The sequence below is a fragment of the Dasypus novemcinctus genome, chromosome 7 (genome assembly GCF_030445035.2).
Source record: "Dasypus novemcinctus isolate mDasNov1 chromosome 7, mDasNov1.1.hap2, whole genome shotgun sequence".
Taxonomy (NCBI): domain Eukaryota; kingdom Metazoa; phylum Chordata; class Mammalia; order Cingulata; family Dasypodidae; genus Dasypus; species Dasypus novemcinctus.
This window is the reverse complement of record NC_080679.1, coordinates 47622197-47642524: the sequence shown is the minus strand read 5'-3', so window position 1 is coordinate 47642524 and position 20328 is coordinate 47622197. Positions and strand designations below refer to the sequence as shown.

The following is a 20328-nucleotide window of genomic DNA, read 5'->3' as shown; positions in this document are numbered from 1 at the left end:
TTATTGTATTTTTCCCTTTTACCTTTGAATAAATGCAAATTTCCCCTATCTTGAAAATCCTTTCTCTTTAACCCGGACACAGTTGACTTCCTCATTTTTTTCACTATCAAACTTCCAGAAAGAATGATTTATTTCTTCCTTGCAGCTAAGTTTTGTGGCTCTTATTCTTACCCCCCAGCCCTCTCCCCCCAGTCAGTAATTTGCTCTCCTAATTATGAAATCAGTTTTCTTTTCCAGCAGTTATATCGGTGTTTCAAAGCAGGAAATAAAGAGCACGGAGAGAACATGAAAAGAAAAGTATTTTCTTGATCTTTAGAACATGAAATTAGAAATATACAAGGGACACAAAAGCCTTATCTATTATGAAAAATTGATGCATGTGGGTACCTCACTAAAGATTCTGGCCTCTCCCAAAATTTAAGGCGAAAAGAGATACTGTTCTGATTTAGCCATGACAGGTTCTCTTGTTTAATGGTCAGTAAGTAGGTAACACTTTGATTGTAGTTCTTGGTGATAGATACTTAAATAATTTATTTGAAATATATTTCAGCCAGACTTCTCCTAATTTTTTCCCGTTGTTAATGTGGCCGTTCCTTTATTAGTAGTATATGAAGTTAATTCCCATATTCTCTGCAGTTGTCCATAACTTATAAACTATTTTTATTTTTCACTACTTCTTGATTATTAAGAAATTGTAAAACTTGTACATGAAAATACTTGTCAAATGCTTCTGAAAATTATATAACAAAAATAATATTATTTTCTCCATTCTCTCACTGCCTTTTCCAATTTAATAGAATGACTTCAACATTTTAGCCATTTGTTCTTATTTTTACCTTCTTATTTAAAAATAATATGCATAGCCTACTGCATCTTAATTTATCAGTTTACTTCCTATTAGAGTATGCAAAGAATTTTACTCACTTAAATCCCCAAATCCTCTCTCTACTTTTCCCCATATGATTAATGATATCTAAATTTTTGTTTACATCTTTTGTCAGTATTTTAATATATGACTATGTAAGTGCTTTTCATTGTTGAGTGATCAACTGTATGGTTGCATTTCTTGTCTTAGTTTTTTTTTCCCCCTGCAGTTAATTATTACCTCATTTTTCCCCTTTGTTTAATTTTCTTTGAATGCCGAAGCCTTCCAATGTCTTCTAACAGTTCTGTAAAATTTCTTTCAGTGCTGTGTTCCACATGGTCAAGGAGTCAGATCATTTGCCAGTTCCTTTTCTATTCTAGTGTCTTTGAGCCCTCTGCCTTCTGCTCTAGTGTGCATTGTGTACTCTAGACCTGAGGCACAGCTGCCACTCTGGGAATGTTCATTGCCTCTTTCCTGTGTTTCCTAAATCCACATCTGCTTTCTTTATTTATTCCTTTGTTTAATTGGGGCATAGTCTCCAGTGGCGTCTTGAGAAAAGTATGTTGGGGAAATGAAATTTTTAGATGTTGCATTTCTGAGTGGATAAGGCTAAGGGACTAAATTCACTGTGGGGTGATCAGGCAAAAAAAAAAAAAATCAGCTGGATTTTTCACTGAGGGCCCCCCAAAATATCACCTATGTCGATCTTTTCTCTTGAACAGTTCAGTTTCTCCAGAGAAGACTCCTCAGTCTTTTGCCAGGTATGCATAAAAATTCTAATATTACAGGGTTAAAGGAATGCAGTGATCAATATACAAATTTTCACATAATATCCCTTTTCTGCACTGTACCTCTCACACCCCACTCCCCCAATCTCCCGCTATGACAGGTGTGCTTGCATCCCCATGGTTCACTTTCTTCAGAATACAAAACTCAGGTTTCTAGTGGGTGGTGAAGGTTAGGATTTGGGTTAATGGAGTGCTGGTGTATTTTAAATAACTAGATCTCTGAAAACAAAACATGACAAAACTGATTTATAGCATTTCCCAATTTCTGTAGTGTAAAATACTCTACTATGGCTAATTTCAAGCTATTAATGTGAGGTCACTTAATGCAGAGTTGGAAAGAAGTTAAATTGGCTTTCCCTAGCTAGTATGAACCAGATTCAGCCCATCACTGCTTGGAACTCTAAATACCACTTTATTTCAGTGATAATCCTCCTCTCCTACCTTCTTCTTCCAAAGTACCCAGTGTCTCCATTTCCTAAGCATTTCTAGGGTGAATTGGCTTGTTTTTTTGTAGGCGTTTTGGCTTGACTTTTCTCCTCTGCAAAGATGTTTCATCCATCTGCTCTTCTTTTTAAAATGTTGGGTTATTGTCACCTCTTTGTTTCATTGAATTTGAAGTGTGTGTTTCTTGTTTCCTGTTTTCTTAGTGGTTTTGGAATTTTGAGAGAAGTGAGCTAAAATGTCTTTGTCATCATGAAATGAAAAGTTGCGCTTCTGAAGAAAAACTAAGAATTATAAAATGACACCATTTTTTGTTAATAGTAAGCTTTCGAATAATCTCATCTAAATCTTTAAAAACCTAATTCATACTATAAAATTGTGAGAAGTAAATTTTGACTGTGATTTATAGTCTAAATTACTTAGTACAACTTTGAAGTATACACATTTCAGGTCAGAGCATGCTTGGAAATTACAGAGAGCAATTCATTGTGAAACAATGAACTTAAAGATGTAGAGGAATGTGGGTTGGGAGAGGGAGATATCAAGCTTTAAATTATCTTAGTTGGACCCTAGGTATTATCAGATATTGTAACCAAAGGCCTTATTGAGTGCTTTGAATTCCCAAGTAGGTTCGATTTTTTAAGGAGGTAGGTAAGGGTCAGGCTGGGGATGGGGCGAGTTGGTTGGGGTACTTTACTCAGGTTTCACATTAATAATACAGAATAAGAAATACAGGATGTCTCAATAAAATGCATATACCTTTATTTATTTATTTTTTAAAGATTTATTTTTTATTTATTTTTTTCCCCACCCACCCAGTTGTCTGCTTTTGTGTGTTCCTCTGCGATCGCTTCCATCCTTATCAGTGGCACCAGGAATCTGAGTTTCTTTTCATTGTGTCATCTTGTTGCGTCAGCTCTCCGTGTGTGTGGTGCCATTCTTGGGCAGGCTGCACTCTCTTTTGTGCTGGGCGGCTCTCCCTATGGGGTGCACTCCCTGCACGTGGGGCTCCCTTATGTGGGGGACACCCCTGTGTGGCAGGGCACTCCTAGCACACATCAGCACTGCTCATGGGCCAGCTCCACACAGGTCAAGGAGGCACGGGGTTTGAACCCCGTGTGGTAGACAGATGCCCTAACCACTGGGCCAAGTCTGCTTCCCCGTATAAACCTTCTGAATGCTAGCAGCACGATCAACCTGTTGCTCTATTTTGTGGTCCTTGGTGTTCTGTAAGGCAGGATAGCAATGGATAAAGTATATAACCAGTTGCTAGTATTGACCTGAGCAAGTTTCTCGTCTCTTAGTGCCTCAATAGTCTCATCTGTAAGATTGATATGTAGAATCTAAGCCCCTTCTTGATTTAGAGGCGGAGTGGACATCACCACCCCAGGGCCCACAGAATGGAGGAATAAAATATGGATTAGAGTAGACTTACTGATATTCTACTATAAAACTATTGTGACTAGAAATAGAAGAAATTATAGCATTGAGTTGGAGAAAGTGGCCAAAGTAGTTACTGAAGGCAGGGAGAGGGAAGAAAAGATGTGACGTGGAGGCATTTTTGAGACTTTGAGTTGTCCTAAATGATATTGCAGGGTCAGATGCTGGACTTTATATATCCTGCCATAACCCACTGAATGTACTGGAGGAGAGTATGAACTACAGGGTAAACTATTATCCATGTGGTACAGCAGTGCTCCAATATGTGTTCACTGAGTGTGATGAGTGTGCCGCAATGATGGGGGAGGTTGTTGATGTGGGACGAGTGGGGTGGGGAGGTAGGGGGTATATGGGAACCTCTTATGTTTTTTAATGTAACATTTTTTGAGATGTATATATCTTAAAAAAATACAATTTACAAAAATAATGGGGTTGGGGGGTGGTGAGTGGGTTATATGGGAACCTCTCATGTTTTTTGATGTAACGTCCTTTGTTATCTATTAACTTCAATAAATAAAAAATATAGGCATAACAATTCCTCATAGACTTGTTTTGAGTATTAAATGAGTTAGTACCTTTAAAGCACTTGTAACTATTATTGCTATTGTTGTTTTTGACACTAGTGGTAACCTAATAGGTACTATTTAACACCTGTCCGCTTTACTTTTTAAAATATACGTTAATACAATTTAATAGCATGTTAGGTTTATGCACACACATTTTATTGGGATATGTTTTTGGGTGCAATCCATAACTCTTTTGTAGCATTTGTTGCCTTTCTGATAATTTAAGTCAACAAATAGACATTGAATGTCAACCCTGAATAATTTTACTATGCTAGATTCTAGGTTACAAAGTATCCCAAATATATTTATTATTTGGTGAAAAATAAATGTAGATTGTTTCTGCATCCTTCACACTAAACTGAATTCCAGATTGGTCAAGGATTTAAACCTAAAACGAGTGCACCATAAATTAACTGGTAGGTGATAAGGGTGACTCTTTTTGTATATTTGGAGAAGAGGAAGCTTTTCTATTTATTGACATGAAAATCAGAAACCCTAAAATAAAAGATTGATACATTTGGCAACATAAAATTTTAACTTCTAACTGAAGGAGAAAACACCAAAAGTCAAAAGTGAAACGCAATCTGGGAAAAATAATGACAGCACATATGATACCAGAGAGAATTTAATTAGTAATCACTTGGAAAATGGAAAATAGCCTAAAGGAAAACCACAAGAATAGGCTATTTCATAAGAAAAAGAAATTATAAATGTTAAGTAAAGGTATGCAAAAGTCGTTATAATTTAATGATAGTGGGAAGAGATACAAATCAACAGTTAACCACCATTTCCAGAGTCCCCAGGTCAAGGGAGAAAATCCTTTAGGTGGGATTATTGCAGCCTCCGATTTGTGAGTATCCAGCCTCCTCCTAATCTCTGCCTTCAAAATACTCTCTTGAGTGCGGTTCTACGGCAGCAGAAAAATGCCTTGGCAGTTACCTGTTATTTAATGAGGACTTCTCTGTGAGCATTCCTCACAGGTTGCAATTACATCTCATTTATATGAACCAAGCATGCTTAACCTTTAGAAACTACACTGCTTTCTGACAAGAATCAGGGTCTGATAGTATGTGGTCATTTGTTTGGATTTTGATATTGTTTTCTGAAGCCTTTTACTATAGATTCCTGTTCACATCTTTTCCAGGGACCCTGACTCTAGAACAAAACAAAACAAAACAAAATAAAACAAACCTGATAGAGTGGATGTGGCTCAAGCAGTTCAGTGCCTGCCTCCCACATGGGAGATCCAGGTTTTGGTTCCCGGTGCCTCCTGAAAAAACAAAAACAAACAAAAAAATCAACTCAGGGAAACTGATATGGTTCAGTGATTGAGCACCAGCTTCCCACATGAGAGGTCCTGGGTTCAATCCCTGTTCTCTGGTACCTAAAAAAGAACCAAAACACCCTCAGGACCTTTGGATTAGGTTGTTTGTGGGTACATTTATTCAGTAACTATTTATTGAGCACTTTCTGTGTGGCAGGTGATAATCTAATCATTGGGCATAGAGGGGTGAACATAAGCTTCCATGGAGTTTCTATTTTGTTGGTCAGGGATAGAATTTAAAAATTCCTTAAATAAGAATTTCAGATAGCTTCTATGCAGAAGATAAAATCAGGCTATTAAAACAGGGAGGGGTGAAGGTGATCAGGCCTTGTTAAAGTACAGATGGCTGAGTCCATCCGCCAGAGTTTCTGATTCAGTGAGGCCTGGGATTTACATTTTAAACAAGTTTTATGAAGATGTTGCTGCTGTTGGTATTCTGGGGACCGCACTTTGAGGACCACTGGTGTAAGGTATAGGATGGTCAACAAAAGGCTCTCCAGAGGCAATATTTGGTTAGGGACCTGAATGATAAGAAGGAACCAGTGGTGTGAAGATCAGTGGTAGCGGGTAGAAGGTGGAGTGGGCAAGAGTGTTGCGGGCAGAGTAGAGCAGCTGTCTGTTTTGAAGAAAGCAGTGAGACTGGAGCATAATGAATGAAGGGGACAGTGACAGCAGATGAAATCAGAGAAAGGTAGCTAGAGAGCTGTGGTTCCCTTTTCTGAATGCACACCCTCCAGAGACTGATTTAACCTATCCGAATGGCACTTAGGTTATTTAAAAGTTCCTTAGGTGATTCTGACAAACAGCCAAGGCTAGGACCTATGGATGTGGGCTCTTCAGGGCCATGGAAACATAAGATTTCACTTCAAGTATGATGGGAAGCCATTGAGCAGTAGTGGACATAATTGGGTTTAAGTTTTTGGCTGTCAGGTATAGAATGGATTTTGTAAATAGGTAAGAATAATAAGGGAGACAAGTTAGAAAATGTGGTAATTGTCTGGCATTAAAATTGTTATTGGCTCAGTCTAGCTGATGGTGGTGGGGATGTTGAGATGTGGGATACAGGATAATAAAAGGGATTCTAGGGATAGACAGAAAGTACTTGCTGATGGATAAGATATGAGAAGTGAGAGAGAGACGATTCAAAGATAACTTCAAGGCCTCTTTTCAACTGGGTGAAGGGTGATAGATAACATTAATTAAGAATACTGGGATTTCTAAGGAGCAGAATTAGGGGGAAATTCAGGAATTTTCTTTTGTTAACTTTGAGATTCCCTTTAGGAATAGTTAAGAACTAGGATGTTTTTAGAGAAAGGGAGTGGGACTGAGGGTGCACAGGTAACTTGCTCCTTTGGTAGGTCCATTGCCATAGCCAGCTAGGAGAAGATTATTTTTCATGTGGATTTCATGTGGATTTTGGAAACTCCTATCATATGTGGTTTTTTTTAATGGGTAAATGGAATCAGGGCAGGAACTTTCTAGAGGTTTAAATCTGTGAGCTTATGCTCAGTATAGGCACTCAGTATATATTTGTTAAATGAATTAATGAGTTAATGATCCCACTTTTATCATATCAAGCCCATTTATCATTTTGATGTGAGATGTGCATTCAGATCACATTGTATTGGGGATGTCAGATGTCCAGTGGTTAAAGATTTGTCCCCATGAAATTATCATAAAGTATTGAACTGGTCAAATGAATCCACTGAATCTAAAAAGGCAGAAGGGTTTTTGGTGTAAGCAGTGTTTTGTTCCTTGTATTATCCAGAGCAGAAAGACAGTTAACAGGATCCTTTGTTTTCTAGTTACACATCCCTGATTGTCTTTTTACTCTTTCTCAAGAGCCAGTATAATCTGTGTGATTTCAGCAGAATTATACCAGATTTGGATCCTCTTCTGTCTGCCAGGGCCCTGCAGAGTTCAGGGGTAAGAGCCACATGGTGCAGTATGGAATGTTCTTAGCTGCATTCATAGCTGACTAACCTGAGATTTCAGAGGTAAGCAACATTTGCCTGTGAGTGCATTTTATAATGAACCGAAAATCAGAATCTGTGTTTCTAGAAAGGAGTCAGTTGTACAACCAGAGAGATCAGGGAACTGTGCTCAGGTCCACTCATCCAGACTTGTGAATGAACAGGTGGGGTCTTTCCTAGTCCAAACTATTGTATTTATAGATTGAGGAGTAGAGGGACATTCCAAACTTATTTCTCCTTACCAGCCCCATTCACGGACCAGGGATCCCACTTTAGTCTTGAGTAATGGGGGTAAAAAATTATATTTATGATATTAACAACTGTCACCCAAGTTCTTAGGGAGGAAAACTCTATTTGTGGCAATACCTTGATAATTCACTTAGAACTATGTTGTGGAACTGGAGAACATGTTATAGTTTAGACTGAAGCCAGGAGAAGAGAATGGCTAAGTTGACACAGAAGGGGTATTTATTATTCTTTTTCTATGGAAGTGAATAGAAAAGGGAGGAAAAGGCAAGGAGCTTGTGGATACTGCAAAGGTTGGTGAAGGGACCTGTGGAAATAACCTAGTGGTAGGTTGGTTGAAAGACAATACAAGAAGAGAGATGTTCAGTGCTCAATTTGAAATTATTTACTTTGCTGCCATGTAAACTCCTTTTATGCTCCATTTAAATAATTGATGAAGTCTTTTATATTTATGGATGCTTTATGTGAGTGGGGTTTATGGGTGGAGAACTCAAGAAAGGTTAGCTTCATAATGCCCTCTAATGTGGAAAAGATGCTGAGCTGACTTTGGCAATGTACATTCTGTCCGTCCCCCTCCCCCTATTCTATACACACCTAAGGAATACTTAGAAATTTTGGGTAAGGCTTTGGTGGGAGACCCAACCTTCATATCATACTTGAATTCTAATATTTTAGATAACAAATTTCACTTGTCTCAGAGGTCTGATGCGACTTGATCTCACAAATCTCTTCACTATCTGCTTCTCCAACTAGTGAGGCCTCTTTTGTCTAAACTCCCTTTGTTTTGGATCTTGTTCTTCTCCTCTCCTCCTCCCATGGCTTTGTGGGAGACTAGTTCTTCAATTCCACAGCACATTAACACAGTGGGACCCTTGATCACCCAGGAAGGGAGGTTAGTGTGACTGGTATTCTGGGAAAATTTCTAGAGCATAAGCATGCAAATGGGTGGGATATTTGTTTACCAAAATTCATATATTGCAAGATCACATGGATTTAAACAGGAAAGAATTTATGACATATCAAGTACTAGAAAAAGATCACTTTACTCATGAGAGAAAGAAGTCAACAAAAGATTCATTATTAGCCATATAAACCCCACATAAATCCTAGACCAGCACCTGAAAATTCTCTGTACTATGTACCATAAACATCAAAATCAGCTCACACATTTTTGGATGAAATAATTACAAATGCTTATATAAAATATAAAATAATTTTTAAAGCATTTAAATCTTTTAACTTAGCTTGTTTTGCTACTTCAGAATTTGCTGAGTATAAGTAGGCAGAATTGTAAGATAGGAATGTGGTTTACATGTGGATACTGACCTTTTAGCTTCAAGATAGCAGTTGCTTAATATTCTCTTATAATGAAGTTATTTCCAGTAATAAAATTGTATTGCAAAAACTTCTTAGGTTATCTGAGGCCAAATTTAGACACCCAGAATAGCAAGAAAATGATTCTGGCCTGAGGACTGCTCTAGACACATGAGAAACCTGGTTATGAAATCATTGTAATGTTTTCCTTCTTGTAGAAGTTGCTACTTAGGAGGTTCATTGCATTCAGGCTAAGAATCTGTGGTTGGAATGGTGGAAATAGGAGGCCTAGAGGTCATGAATACAACAAGATACAGGACTTAAATGACTATATTTATGGCCCTTGGTAAAGTTTGATGAAGGTTCATTTACAAAACGAACAAACATGTACTACCAATTTTAATACCATGCTGATATTTGAAGTAAGGATTATATGCAAATACCTGCAGTGGTCTACTTTTGTTGTCTACCTAGCCTTACCCTCTAGTTTCTTCTGGGGAAAATACCCACCTTTCTTTGGGAATATCTGGAGCTTTCAGTGGGAGATGTCTCGTTTTTTTCATGACCTGCCCCTTCTCTACTCCTACCTTTTCCCCTATCAAGGCCATATAGGTATGGCTAAGAGTGAGTGCTCCCTCAAAGTCCTTACCCTGAAATTTTCAAACGAAATGGGAAAGAGACACTGTTTGGCTATAGAATTTGTAAGATGTAAAAACCAAGGAACTTCTGATAGCTGGGCTTGTTCCCCAGAGGAGGAAGGCAGGCTGCAATGAGAAAATCAGGGCATGGAGAACAGTAAACATTCTGCAGTTTGAGTATTCAGTCCTTTAATAACATAAGATACTTTAGAATTTTCCTGCATGTTCTCATTTTGCCATTTGTAATTTAACAAAGAAAAACTTAACACACAATCATTGTATATAGTCAGGGAAGAAGTTTTTATTAAATTAGAAGGCAGTTGGCATCAAATTAATCCTGGGGTTCATAAGACTCTGAACTGTTTGGTTGTTGGACGTGACTGAGAAATAGATGAATTTCTCTTCTTGGATTTGCATAGCTAGAAATCTCATTGATTGTCTTCTGATAAATATTTAATGGTTCACAACGCTAGTCAAGAATTCTAAAGACTAATTCATTCATCTCTTTTGATCAGTCAGTAGTTGTCAAAACTCATTCTATCTGAGGATGAGCATTCATGGTTAATTTGCTATGGTAATTGGACTGTTTAACTCTGTCCCTAACTGAGTAAATAGGTCAGGTCCTTTCTGAAACTTGGTCAGGACAACCTGTGAATATATGCTTGAGGCTGTTTATTGGCAGTATAACCAAATAGTGAAAGTTTGACTTTACAATCCTTCCATCTTCCTATATGCTCTCTTCTTCTCTGTAGGATTCCCCGAATGTACATGAAAGTACTCTTCCAGGAAATCAAGAGACATACTCTAGACATTTTGCTTTATTTATGCCCAGCCTTAAACTTTTCCAGCCCTGTGTTAGGACTCTGCTGGTGGTGAGCTAAAGAATTTGAGAAACTGATCGGGTGCTGAAGTGAAATTTATGATTAATGGCTTATTTTGCTGCCCTTTTCAGTTAGTACTTAACTTTTAATTCAGAGGAGTGAGTGTTGTGAAATTAAGGTGCTGTAGGAAAAAGAGGGGAGAGATACTTTTGTGGAGGCAGTGCCCAATTATCGGCCACCGAAACCATTAAATTTATTTATGCTCTTAGTGGTGAGCTCTTGACAGAGCACAACCATTCTTGGTAAACTGTTAGCATTTTAGCTCTGGCAGTAATCCTACATCCTTGCTTTTATATGGATAAATCCTACTGTTATTTATAGAATAATAAATAGGTATCCTTTGTAGAGAGCTTCCATCTTTTAGGTATGCTCACACTTTGTCTTCTTAAATTTAATATTGAGAACAATATCATGAAATAAGTATTATTATCCTCATTTTATGGGTGAGGAAAACTAAGCACAGAAAAGTTAAGAAGCTTGTTTAAGGTCATATGGCTAATGGGCAGCATAATTCAGATTTGCTGACCCTGAAATTTCTTTTGTTTGCTATATAATCTCCAAAATTTGGTTTTCCAGGTCCATACCATTCTGCTAATTCCAGAAGACACCAGTGCTACCTAATTCAAACTGAACTCCTTGACTGTGTGAGATACCATCTCACCTTTAGAAATGGACTGGGCAGTGTTGACCATTGTAATTCTAAGAGACCAGGAAGCCTCTGGTAGCTTGCCATGGATCACTACTTAACCTAGCTCTGGTAGAGTCTTGACTCAATGGATGGTGCTATATAAACCCGAGTCCAGTTTGCATGTCTTCCATTTCAATCAGAAATTAATTCCATGGGATTATTGGGAGTTATTAGGAGTTACTACCCATACATATTTAGAACTGAAGTCTTGTGAGAGACAATGTGGAGGGCAGTGGAAAGAACATTAAATTGGTTGTGAAAAGATTTCTACTTTGCTACAAGCACCTATAAGATGTTGGTCCTCAGTTTTCTTGGCCTTAGAATGAGGTTATTGAGCTAAATGATTTTTACCTTTAATTTAAAAGCTGGAATTTTCTAAAACCAGATAGTTGGAGATTTGTTTTCTGGTACGTGACCCCAAAGACCTTTTGGAATCGGAAAATCTACCACAAATTATGTTATTCACTGTGTTAGGATAGAAATTGAAGGCAGGAAGTCCTGCAGAGAGCCTTGGCTTAGTGTCTCAGATGGTTTGCCTCCCGATTCCTTCTAAATGGTGTGGAGAGATTTTTAATCTCTCTTGTGTTTCAGCATCTGTGGTTTCTTTGGTGAGCAAGCTCATAATGGGCATCAAAAACTACTGGTTGTTTATAATAATACCATGGCATTGTGTAATGTGTATGCATTTGAGAATAATAGTTTTAGAGGCACTTTGCTAAAGTGTGATTATATTCAGAAAGGAGGAACTTTGTAAGTGACAGCAATTCCAGACTTTTGTGAGTTTCATGTTAGACTCATGTGTGGCAGGGACTGTTTTTGGCATTCTGTGATGTGTACTGTTCTGTACCATCCTTGGTGGTTTCTCTATGTGGCAGGTACAGAATAACTTCTGACAGTACCCAGGAAGTAGCAGTGACAATGGTAATTTATTTTAATTTTAGAAGCTAGAAAGCATTAAAGTAAATTTTCTTTTTGAGCATTTGTGTATTTATGTGTACATGATGTATGAATGGTGAGAAAGAAATGTTTTAAGAATTTGAGGAGGGTAGATGGAGAATTGCCATACTAGAAATTAGGAACTTTTTCTAATTCCACAGTGCATGGTACATATTCATCTTGTACTAGTCATGCTAATTAGTATCAGAACATTCCACATTTTAGGAACAAGTATTACTTCCAGTAACCTTTTCCTTCCCATCTCAATACCCAATACCTTAGTTTAGGCATTTATTAACCACTTTTATGGATTATTGTAGGAATCTCTTTGCTTTTCTCCTGGCCCTCATGAATTTCTAAAAACTACCTTGTAGACACTTACCAGCTAGATCAAATACAGCTATGATCAGGTCAAAGCCTTTAATAACTTCCTATTGCTTAGCAAAAAAAGGCCAAACACTTTTGCTTAGTGGTGAAGGTCCTTGACAATTTGGTTGGTTTCCAACCTTGTCCCCCGTAACTCTGACCATAACTCTACTTTATATCCTACTCGATTAGACTACTTGCCTTTACTTGGTTGTTCTCGGTTCTTTCCTTCCTAAGCATCTGCTTATGGCACTTCTTTATATATTGTTCTCCTTCCCATTTTATAGTCAAATCAAGCCCACTTTTTAGGCCTTCTTAAAAGTCTTTACCCCCATTCACCCTCTCCAGTTCATTTCTGTTAAGAGTAATCTTTCCTTCCGCTCTGATAGAATGTTGAAACTCTCTTAAAGCATTATGATATGTTCCTTTGTGTTACAATCGATTTCTTGTATGTTCTTTATGTTATACTTTTTTTTTTACTAGATTATAACTTCTTGGGGGCAGGGCCATTTTTATTTATTTATTTATTTATGTAATTATTATTTTTAACAGTATCTTGCACTGGATTAGTATAACGGTATATCTGTATAAGGTATAACTGCTAGTTGAATGGTAGTGGTGGATGAAGGATTTTGGTGAAACTTCTTTAGTAGCTTCTTTGTTCTTGCTTCTTTCTTTCATCTAAAAAACGTCTCTCTAATATGAAGTTGGTGGACAATGTATGATATTGGACACATGTAGATGTGTTAGTGTGCCCCTAGGTTGATAAGTTGAATCTAGTTCTAGCCTTCCTAGAGAGCCCCTAATCCTGTCTCAAGCTCTTAATAGAAGAATGTCAACTCTTCCTGCTAAAAGCTTTGTTTTTTCCCCACATTCTAGGGCGTATTCCCTCTAAGTCCAGTGTTAATTGATGACTGCCAGTATTTTTATTTTTCACTTTTAATCCCCTAATTGTGCCACAAAGGGTCTTCAAAATACTTCCCATATTCTCTGTTGTCCTAAAACAGAGCCACTCTGTTAAAAGACTCCTTTTAGCCTTCTCAGATTCAAACAAAAAGCAATTCCAAGTTTATATCTAGCTCTATATGATCAAAAAGAACATCATATTTCTGGCCTCTCTCAGTTTCCTCTCATACAGCTTCCCTTTACTGGCTTGCGAGTTCCCCTGTACAGGTTCAGTTTATAAGCTGAAAGCAGCTCTCTGTTTGAGAGTTTGGTGGGATAAAAGGTTGAAGATGAGTGAATTCGACTGTTTTTTTTGGGGAAATATTCTGTACATCCATATTATTTCTAGCATCCTTTTATAACTATTGTATATTTTTCTTTAGATACTATTATGAGATTTTATTAATCAAAGATCATTGTATCAAATAATTATGTTAGTTTGAAAATTTTAATTCAACACATCTTTATATTTGAATGCCTCTTATGGAGGGTGTCTGAACTAGCAGCTAAAGAGCTAAAACATAAATATAGCCTCAGTCCTTAAAGAAAAAGAGAGGAGATGATCAGGGGATTGCAGAAGGACTACAAAAGAAAATCTTTCTCACAGTATTCACAGTATGTAGCACAAATATTTAGCAAATTCTCCATTACATGGTACACTCAGAAATGTGGTATTCAAGTTAATCAAATGTTCTAATCTCTAGAAAGTTAGCATAGATATTATATACAGATTACCAAGTTACAAAGAATTTGCTTAAAATAAAATACATGGTATCTAACCACAGTGATCTTTGCTTTAGGAAATATTTCAGGATCTTAAAGTGTCACTGAGATTGTTACTATAAATATGTTAGTATGATACTGAAAATGTGGCAGAACACCTGTGACTAGAGAGTTCAGTAATAATAGCTACTCTTTATTAAATGCTAATTTTGTGATGAATGCTTACACATCTTACCTCATTTCATCTTCACGTCATCTCTGTGATGTGTACTCTGAAGCATGGAGGTTAAATAATGTGCCCAAGGTCACTTATTAATACATAGCTAGTGAGTGGTGGATTTGGGCTTCAAACCTAGGCTATTTGACTACAGAATCTTTTTTAAAACCATGGCTGTAAGTTGCTCTCAGTCACTCCTGGGTTCTCAAACTTGAGTGTGCTTAAGAATTATCTTAGGGGTCTGCTATGGTACAGATTCCTGGGCCCCAATCCTAGGGAGTTGTATTTGGTAAATATAGAACGAGGCCTGGGAATCTGCATTTAAACAAGCATCTACTTGGTTCTGAAAAACGTCATGTTGTATGTGTTCAGGTTTTTAGAATATATATACATACACACAGACCTATCTGTAATGTCTTATCTGATGTCACCAGGAATATTTCTTCTGTACAGTCTACTGAAACATACTTCAGAAAAAGGAAACAATTTTCCACCAAAGTATGTGAGAGTTTGGCCAAGTCACTTAATCCCACTGGGTTGACTGGGTAAAACCCCATTGGTAAAATCACCTGGGATTGGGCTAGGTGATCATAACTATATAATAAAGTCACCAAATTGATGACCAATGGAAAACATCCTGACAATGGGACACATCCCAGCAACTAATGGATTGTTAGTTTGGCTCACTCCAGATTGTCCCACTCAATATTTTTTAAAGTTTAAATTATTTGTAGTTACTAAGAAATTTAACAAAAAAGGTCTATATTTCTTTAGGAAAAAAAATTGATGTTGTGACAACACAGCATAACTGCCATGTAGATGAGCCACAGGTGCCACCTGTAAAAGAGGTTTGCAGTCTCCAGGATCCCTGCCACTCCCCATATCTCATTATTTGGTCCACACTATTTATTTCTGTGAGACTCTGAACCCTTCAGGCATTTGAGTTTTTGACTCTTGCCTTGATTGCTACTAAACATCTGTGAGAGTTCCACCTCCCTGATTAAAAATAACAAAGAGAAGAGCTAGGATTTCTGACACACAATGAATATCTGTGCTTGGGTTGAGAAATAGAGCTATTTCTTCATTGTGTGCCCTGTGGTTTATCACTTTTTCTGGAGTTCACTTCTCTGGGGACCTCAATTCACTACCTTCTCTGGAATTAATAAAAGGGCTACTAAGAGGTGGTAGAAATTGACAACTGGTTTCTTCAGAGTCGCTGAGTGGGGTCACCAGATAAAAAAGATGGAGGAAAATCTATGTAAAAATAGAACCTGTTAATTTTGCATGTAGTTGAGTTATTTTATGAAGCAGTTTCAAACATAAGAGTTACCTTTCCTGTGCAAGGCTGACTTTATAGGAAAACAGAGCAGGCAGTTGTTAAATAGTAAGCTTTTGAGGTAAAATAGCCTTATAACTACCACAATTGTTCTCTGAGTACTGAAATTACTTTGACCAGGACAAAGAATTTCATTTTATAATGGGAACAAAATAGTTCATAATACGGACACCTCTGGAACTAGCAACACACAGCCTAAATTGATGCAGGAACAAAGTGCTTATATTAGATTCATTATTGCAAATATATTTTGATGGGGGACTAGAGAAAAGATGAAACCCACGAGCCTTGTATGTCTGAAAATAGTAGAGGAAAAAAGGAGACAGTAAGAGAAAAGCTTAGAAGGCCAAGATCTGTTTTACTGACTACTCAATGTGCTTGGCAGCCTGACCCACCTCACTGCTTTTTTTTTTTTTCATATTGACATGCCTATAGCTACATTTCTTTCTTTCTTTTTTCTTTTTTAATAGTAATATATATAATTGCTTTCTGGATCTTGAAAATTAATTCCATCAGGTATATGATTTGGAAAACATGGTCTACTTTTCTGTGTTTAAAAATGTATTTCAGATATAGTACATTATGTTTTCTCTAGAAGTCATCCTTCATATAAGTATAATAATTCAAGAACAGTAGAATCTTCATCAGTTTGTTGGTCAACAGAATTCTATTATATATTTATGCTCTGCAGGACACACAATTTTAAAAGTATTCTGGAATGTTTCCAAGTTTTATTTTGGACCTGGGCATTTACTTGTTCTTTAATTATCCCAATTAATAGTAGTTCATAATATATAGACATAAACATGTTAACTTTAAGTAGTTGCCATATTCCATTTCACCAAGAGTGTTTACGCTGTTCTTTTCTCCAGAGTATATATTTGAATATTGATTTTTGTGCACAATTTTTTTTCCTTGGTACTCTTGGTTTCCTGTGGATAATGTATATGAAAGACATCATGAGAGAGAAGGTACATGATTTTTAAGGTACATGATTTTATTTCTAATGTTAGATTTTCTGCTTGGGAGGCATATACTTGCCTCTGAATTTTCCATTCTATAAACATTTCCTATTAATTTCTCTTTTTCTTAATTTTGAATACATTAACTCTAGCCAGTGTTTTTCATCTTGAGTAGATTTGTAGCTTTCTTATTTTTAATGTATCTAGTAGTTCATTTATAAAGCCCTTTTTTTTTTTTTTTAAATCATAGAAAGAGAAAGAGAAAAAATACTATGCTTCCTAAGCTGCCTTTTTGGAGTAAGTTTAAATTACTGACTCTTGCTCTTGGAAGATAGCTTATTCTGTCATTCTGGTAGGAACTCTAGTCTTGTTTGGCTCAGAGACAAAATAAGGCTTAGTTCCTATGGCCATGGCAGTTAACATCTTTTTCCTCCAACCAGATAATAGACTCTATGTTCCAGGTGGTTTTGGAAATGAAACTTCAGACCCTAGGGGGCTATTTTTGATCTACAAGAATAGGCCATAATGGTGCTCTCCTTAGCCCAAAGGCTACATACTTCCTGCCTCTTCAATTCAGGTTATGGTGGTGGAAAGTAACAAGAAATATATTGTGTTTTAGAAAATAAAATGGGCTTGGGGGAAGGCTGTATCTGTTTAGTCATTCTATTATAATTGGAAACATTAATTTTCATTTGAATAATGTAAGTAATCAAAGTTTCTTTGGAATTTTCATGATTAGTAACATTTTTTTTCATATAATAAACTTTATTTTAAAAGAAGTTTTAGATTACAGAAAAGTTACATAGAAAATATAGGGGATTCCCATATACACTACCTCCTCCACCTCCCACACTTTTTCCTATTAATAACATCTTACATTAAATGGTACATTTGTTACAATTAATGAACATATATTGAAACTTTGCTACTAATCATGGTCTGTAGTTCCTATTGTGGATTACACTTTGTACCATACGGTTTTATAGGTTTTGACAAACCTATATATATAATCGTCTGTATCTGTCATTGCAATATCATACAGAACAATTCCAATGCTTTAAAAATGCCCTATGTTTCACCTATTATTCCCTCCTGCTACCCTCAGAACCTCTGGCAACCACTATCTTTATGTCAACGTTACAAGTTCTTCTTTTACTACAATAATAGTAAGTCTACTTTGGTCCATGGTTGCATTCCCCCATTATGTTTGTTCATTACTCAATCTTGAGTGAGGATTTGGGCATGGTGATGCCCTCTCTGCTTCAGATTGAGAGATGGTTTAGATCTTATGGGGCAGGTGGAAGGAATGGTTTTGCTTGAAGTTGTAGACACTCTTTGTTTTTTTGGGATGAGGATTGCCTAACATCATTATCTTGTTAATTGTCCTGGGTGAGTCCAGTGAACTGAGAGTAGGGTTAGCCACAACTCTGCTGCAATTCAGGGATCATAGGCATATGAACAGAATGAAGATTTAAAGTATCTGGGACATATATTTAACATTCATTGTGCTAATTATAGGTTCAAATAATGAGGGTAGAAGAATCGTGTGTAGGGAAATTATATTTGAGTTTAATTAACACTGTTACATTGGGGAAATAGGCTATCATTTATTCCAAGGTAAGGCCCACCAATGGGGTACTGATTTTATGGGGCTGTGCACCTTGCATATAGTACCTGGATGTCTGTAGAGCTCTTGGGAGCACCCCTGTTTCAGGCTTTGTTTTCTGTGGCAGTTAGTGAGCTCCACCAGAGATGTGCATAAGTGTAACCTCTAGAATCACCTCCCAACTCACTTTGAAATATCTTAGTTGTATTTACTGTTTCCCCTGTTTTGGTCAAGGTCTTTCTCCAGATTCATTGCTGGTTGGCACTTGGTATGAATCCCTCTGTGCCAGGGAGGTTCATCCCCGGAAATCATATTCCATGCTGGGGGGAAGGTAGTGAGTTTATGTGCTAAGTTTTGCTTAGAGAGAGGCCACATTTGAGTAACAAGGAGGTTTTCATGAGATAACTCTTAGGCAATAGTTATTATTAGGTGAAGTTTCAATTAACAAGCATAAGGTTCATAAGTACAAGCATTAATATCCAAGACTTAGCATATTGGTCTGTTTTCTTTTATTAGGTACTGCCTATGTACTCTAGAGATTCTTGCCACTCTATTTGAGAATGTAGCAGGAACCCCAGGATGGGAATTTAATATTTTGTTGGTTAACCACCCACTGAGATAACAGCCTATGACCACATGAACACATTCATATTCCATAGAGGCATGGTCCAGCTTCCCTGCACATCCCCCCATCATCAAGCCCCTGCATCAGTGACCCTCTCCTGCCATAGATGCTAAAAGAACACTCCCACAATAGTTTTATCAACCACAGTTCTCAATTTCTCCAGAGGTCACCTGTTCCTTCTTCCAGCCCTCCCCACAGCCCTATGGATAATCTAACCCATCCTACAACCCTGCTCCCACTCTCATTGCTCTACCACCAACAACCCCATCCACTGCAAAACCACCACCATCAACCTTATCATAGATTCTGCCCAGATTGAGCATGAGCTCACCACTCTCTACTCCTTTTTTAAAAATCTCCTGGTAACCTATCTTCCAGACTTTACCTCCATGAGTCTGCTCAATACCCTTAGTCATTCTAGTGAGATCACACAATATTTGTCCTTTAGTGACTGGCTTACTTCATTCAACAAAAGGTCTTTGAGATTCATTCATATTGCCCCATGTGTCAATACTTCATTCCATCTTAGAGTTGATTGATATTCCATCATAGGTTAACCACATTTTGTTTATGCATTCATCCACTGATGGATCCTTGGGTTGCTTCCAACTTTTGGCAATTGTGAATAATGTTGCGATGAACATTGGTGTGTTTATATCTGTTCATGTTCTTGCTTTCAATTCTTCTGGATATATTCCTAGTAGTGGAATTGCCATATCATATGGCAATGCTGTATTTAGCTTCCTGAAGAACTGTGAAACTGTGCCCCACAGTGGCTCTAGAAGTTTAGTTGTAGATTTTTCAGGACTTTCTACCTAGAAGATCATGTCATCTGCAAATAGTGAAAGTTTTAGTGAACGTTTTACTTTTTCCTTCCTAATTTGGATACCTTTTATCTTCTTGCCTAAGTGGTGGAGCAAGTATTTTTAATTCAATGTTAAATAAGAATGGTGATAGTGGGCATCCTTGTCTTGTTCCAGATCTTAGAGGGAAAGGCTTTAGCCTTTCACCACTGAATATAATGTTAGCTTCAAGTTTTCATGTCTTTTATCATGTTGAGAGAGTTTCCTTCTATTCTTATCTTATTAAGTTTTTATCAAGAAAGAATGCTGTGTTTTGTTGAATGCCTTTTCTGCATCAATAGAAATGATTATGTGTTTTTTTTCCCCCTTTGATCTGTTTATGTGGTGTATTACATTATTTGATTTTCTTATGTTGAACCATCCTGCATACCTGGGATAAAACCCACTTGATCATGGTATAGAATTCATTTGATGAGTTGTTGGATTCAATTAGCAATTATTTTCTTGGGGATTTTTGCATCTAATTCATTATAGAGATTGGTCTGTAGTTTTCTTGTAGTATATTTATGTGGCTTTGGTGTTAGGGTGATATTAGCATCACAGAATGAGTTAAGTAATGTTCCCTCTTCTTCAATTTTATGTAAG

At 37.1% G+C, this 20328-nt stretch overlaps 1 protein-coding gene across 7 annotated transcripts in view; it reads left to right on the top strand.

Annotated features, from left to right (window-relative positions):
• Positions 1–20328, top strand: part of PLCL1 (phospholipase C like 1 (inactive)) — a 355116-nt gene that overhangs the window by 134466 nt on the left and 200322 nt on the right. The window contains exon 1 of one of the 7 annotated variants that reach the window (XM_071216207.1): positions 7170–7421. The exons of 5 other annotated variants lie outside the window; for them this stretch is intronic. The gene's annotated coding sequence lies outside the window, so the exon portion shown is untranslated. Of the gene's footprint in view, positions 1–7169; positions 7422–20328 lie in introns of those variants that run through there. One more of the 7 variants, XM_071216210.1, reaches the window with a different exon arrangement.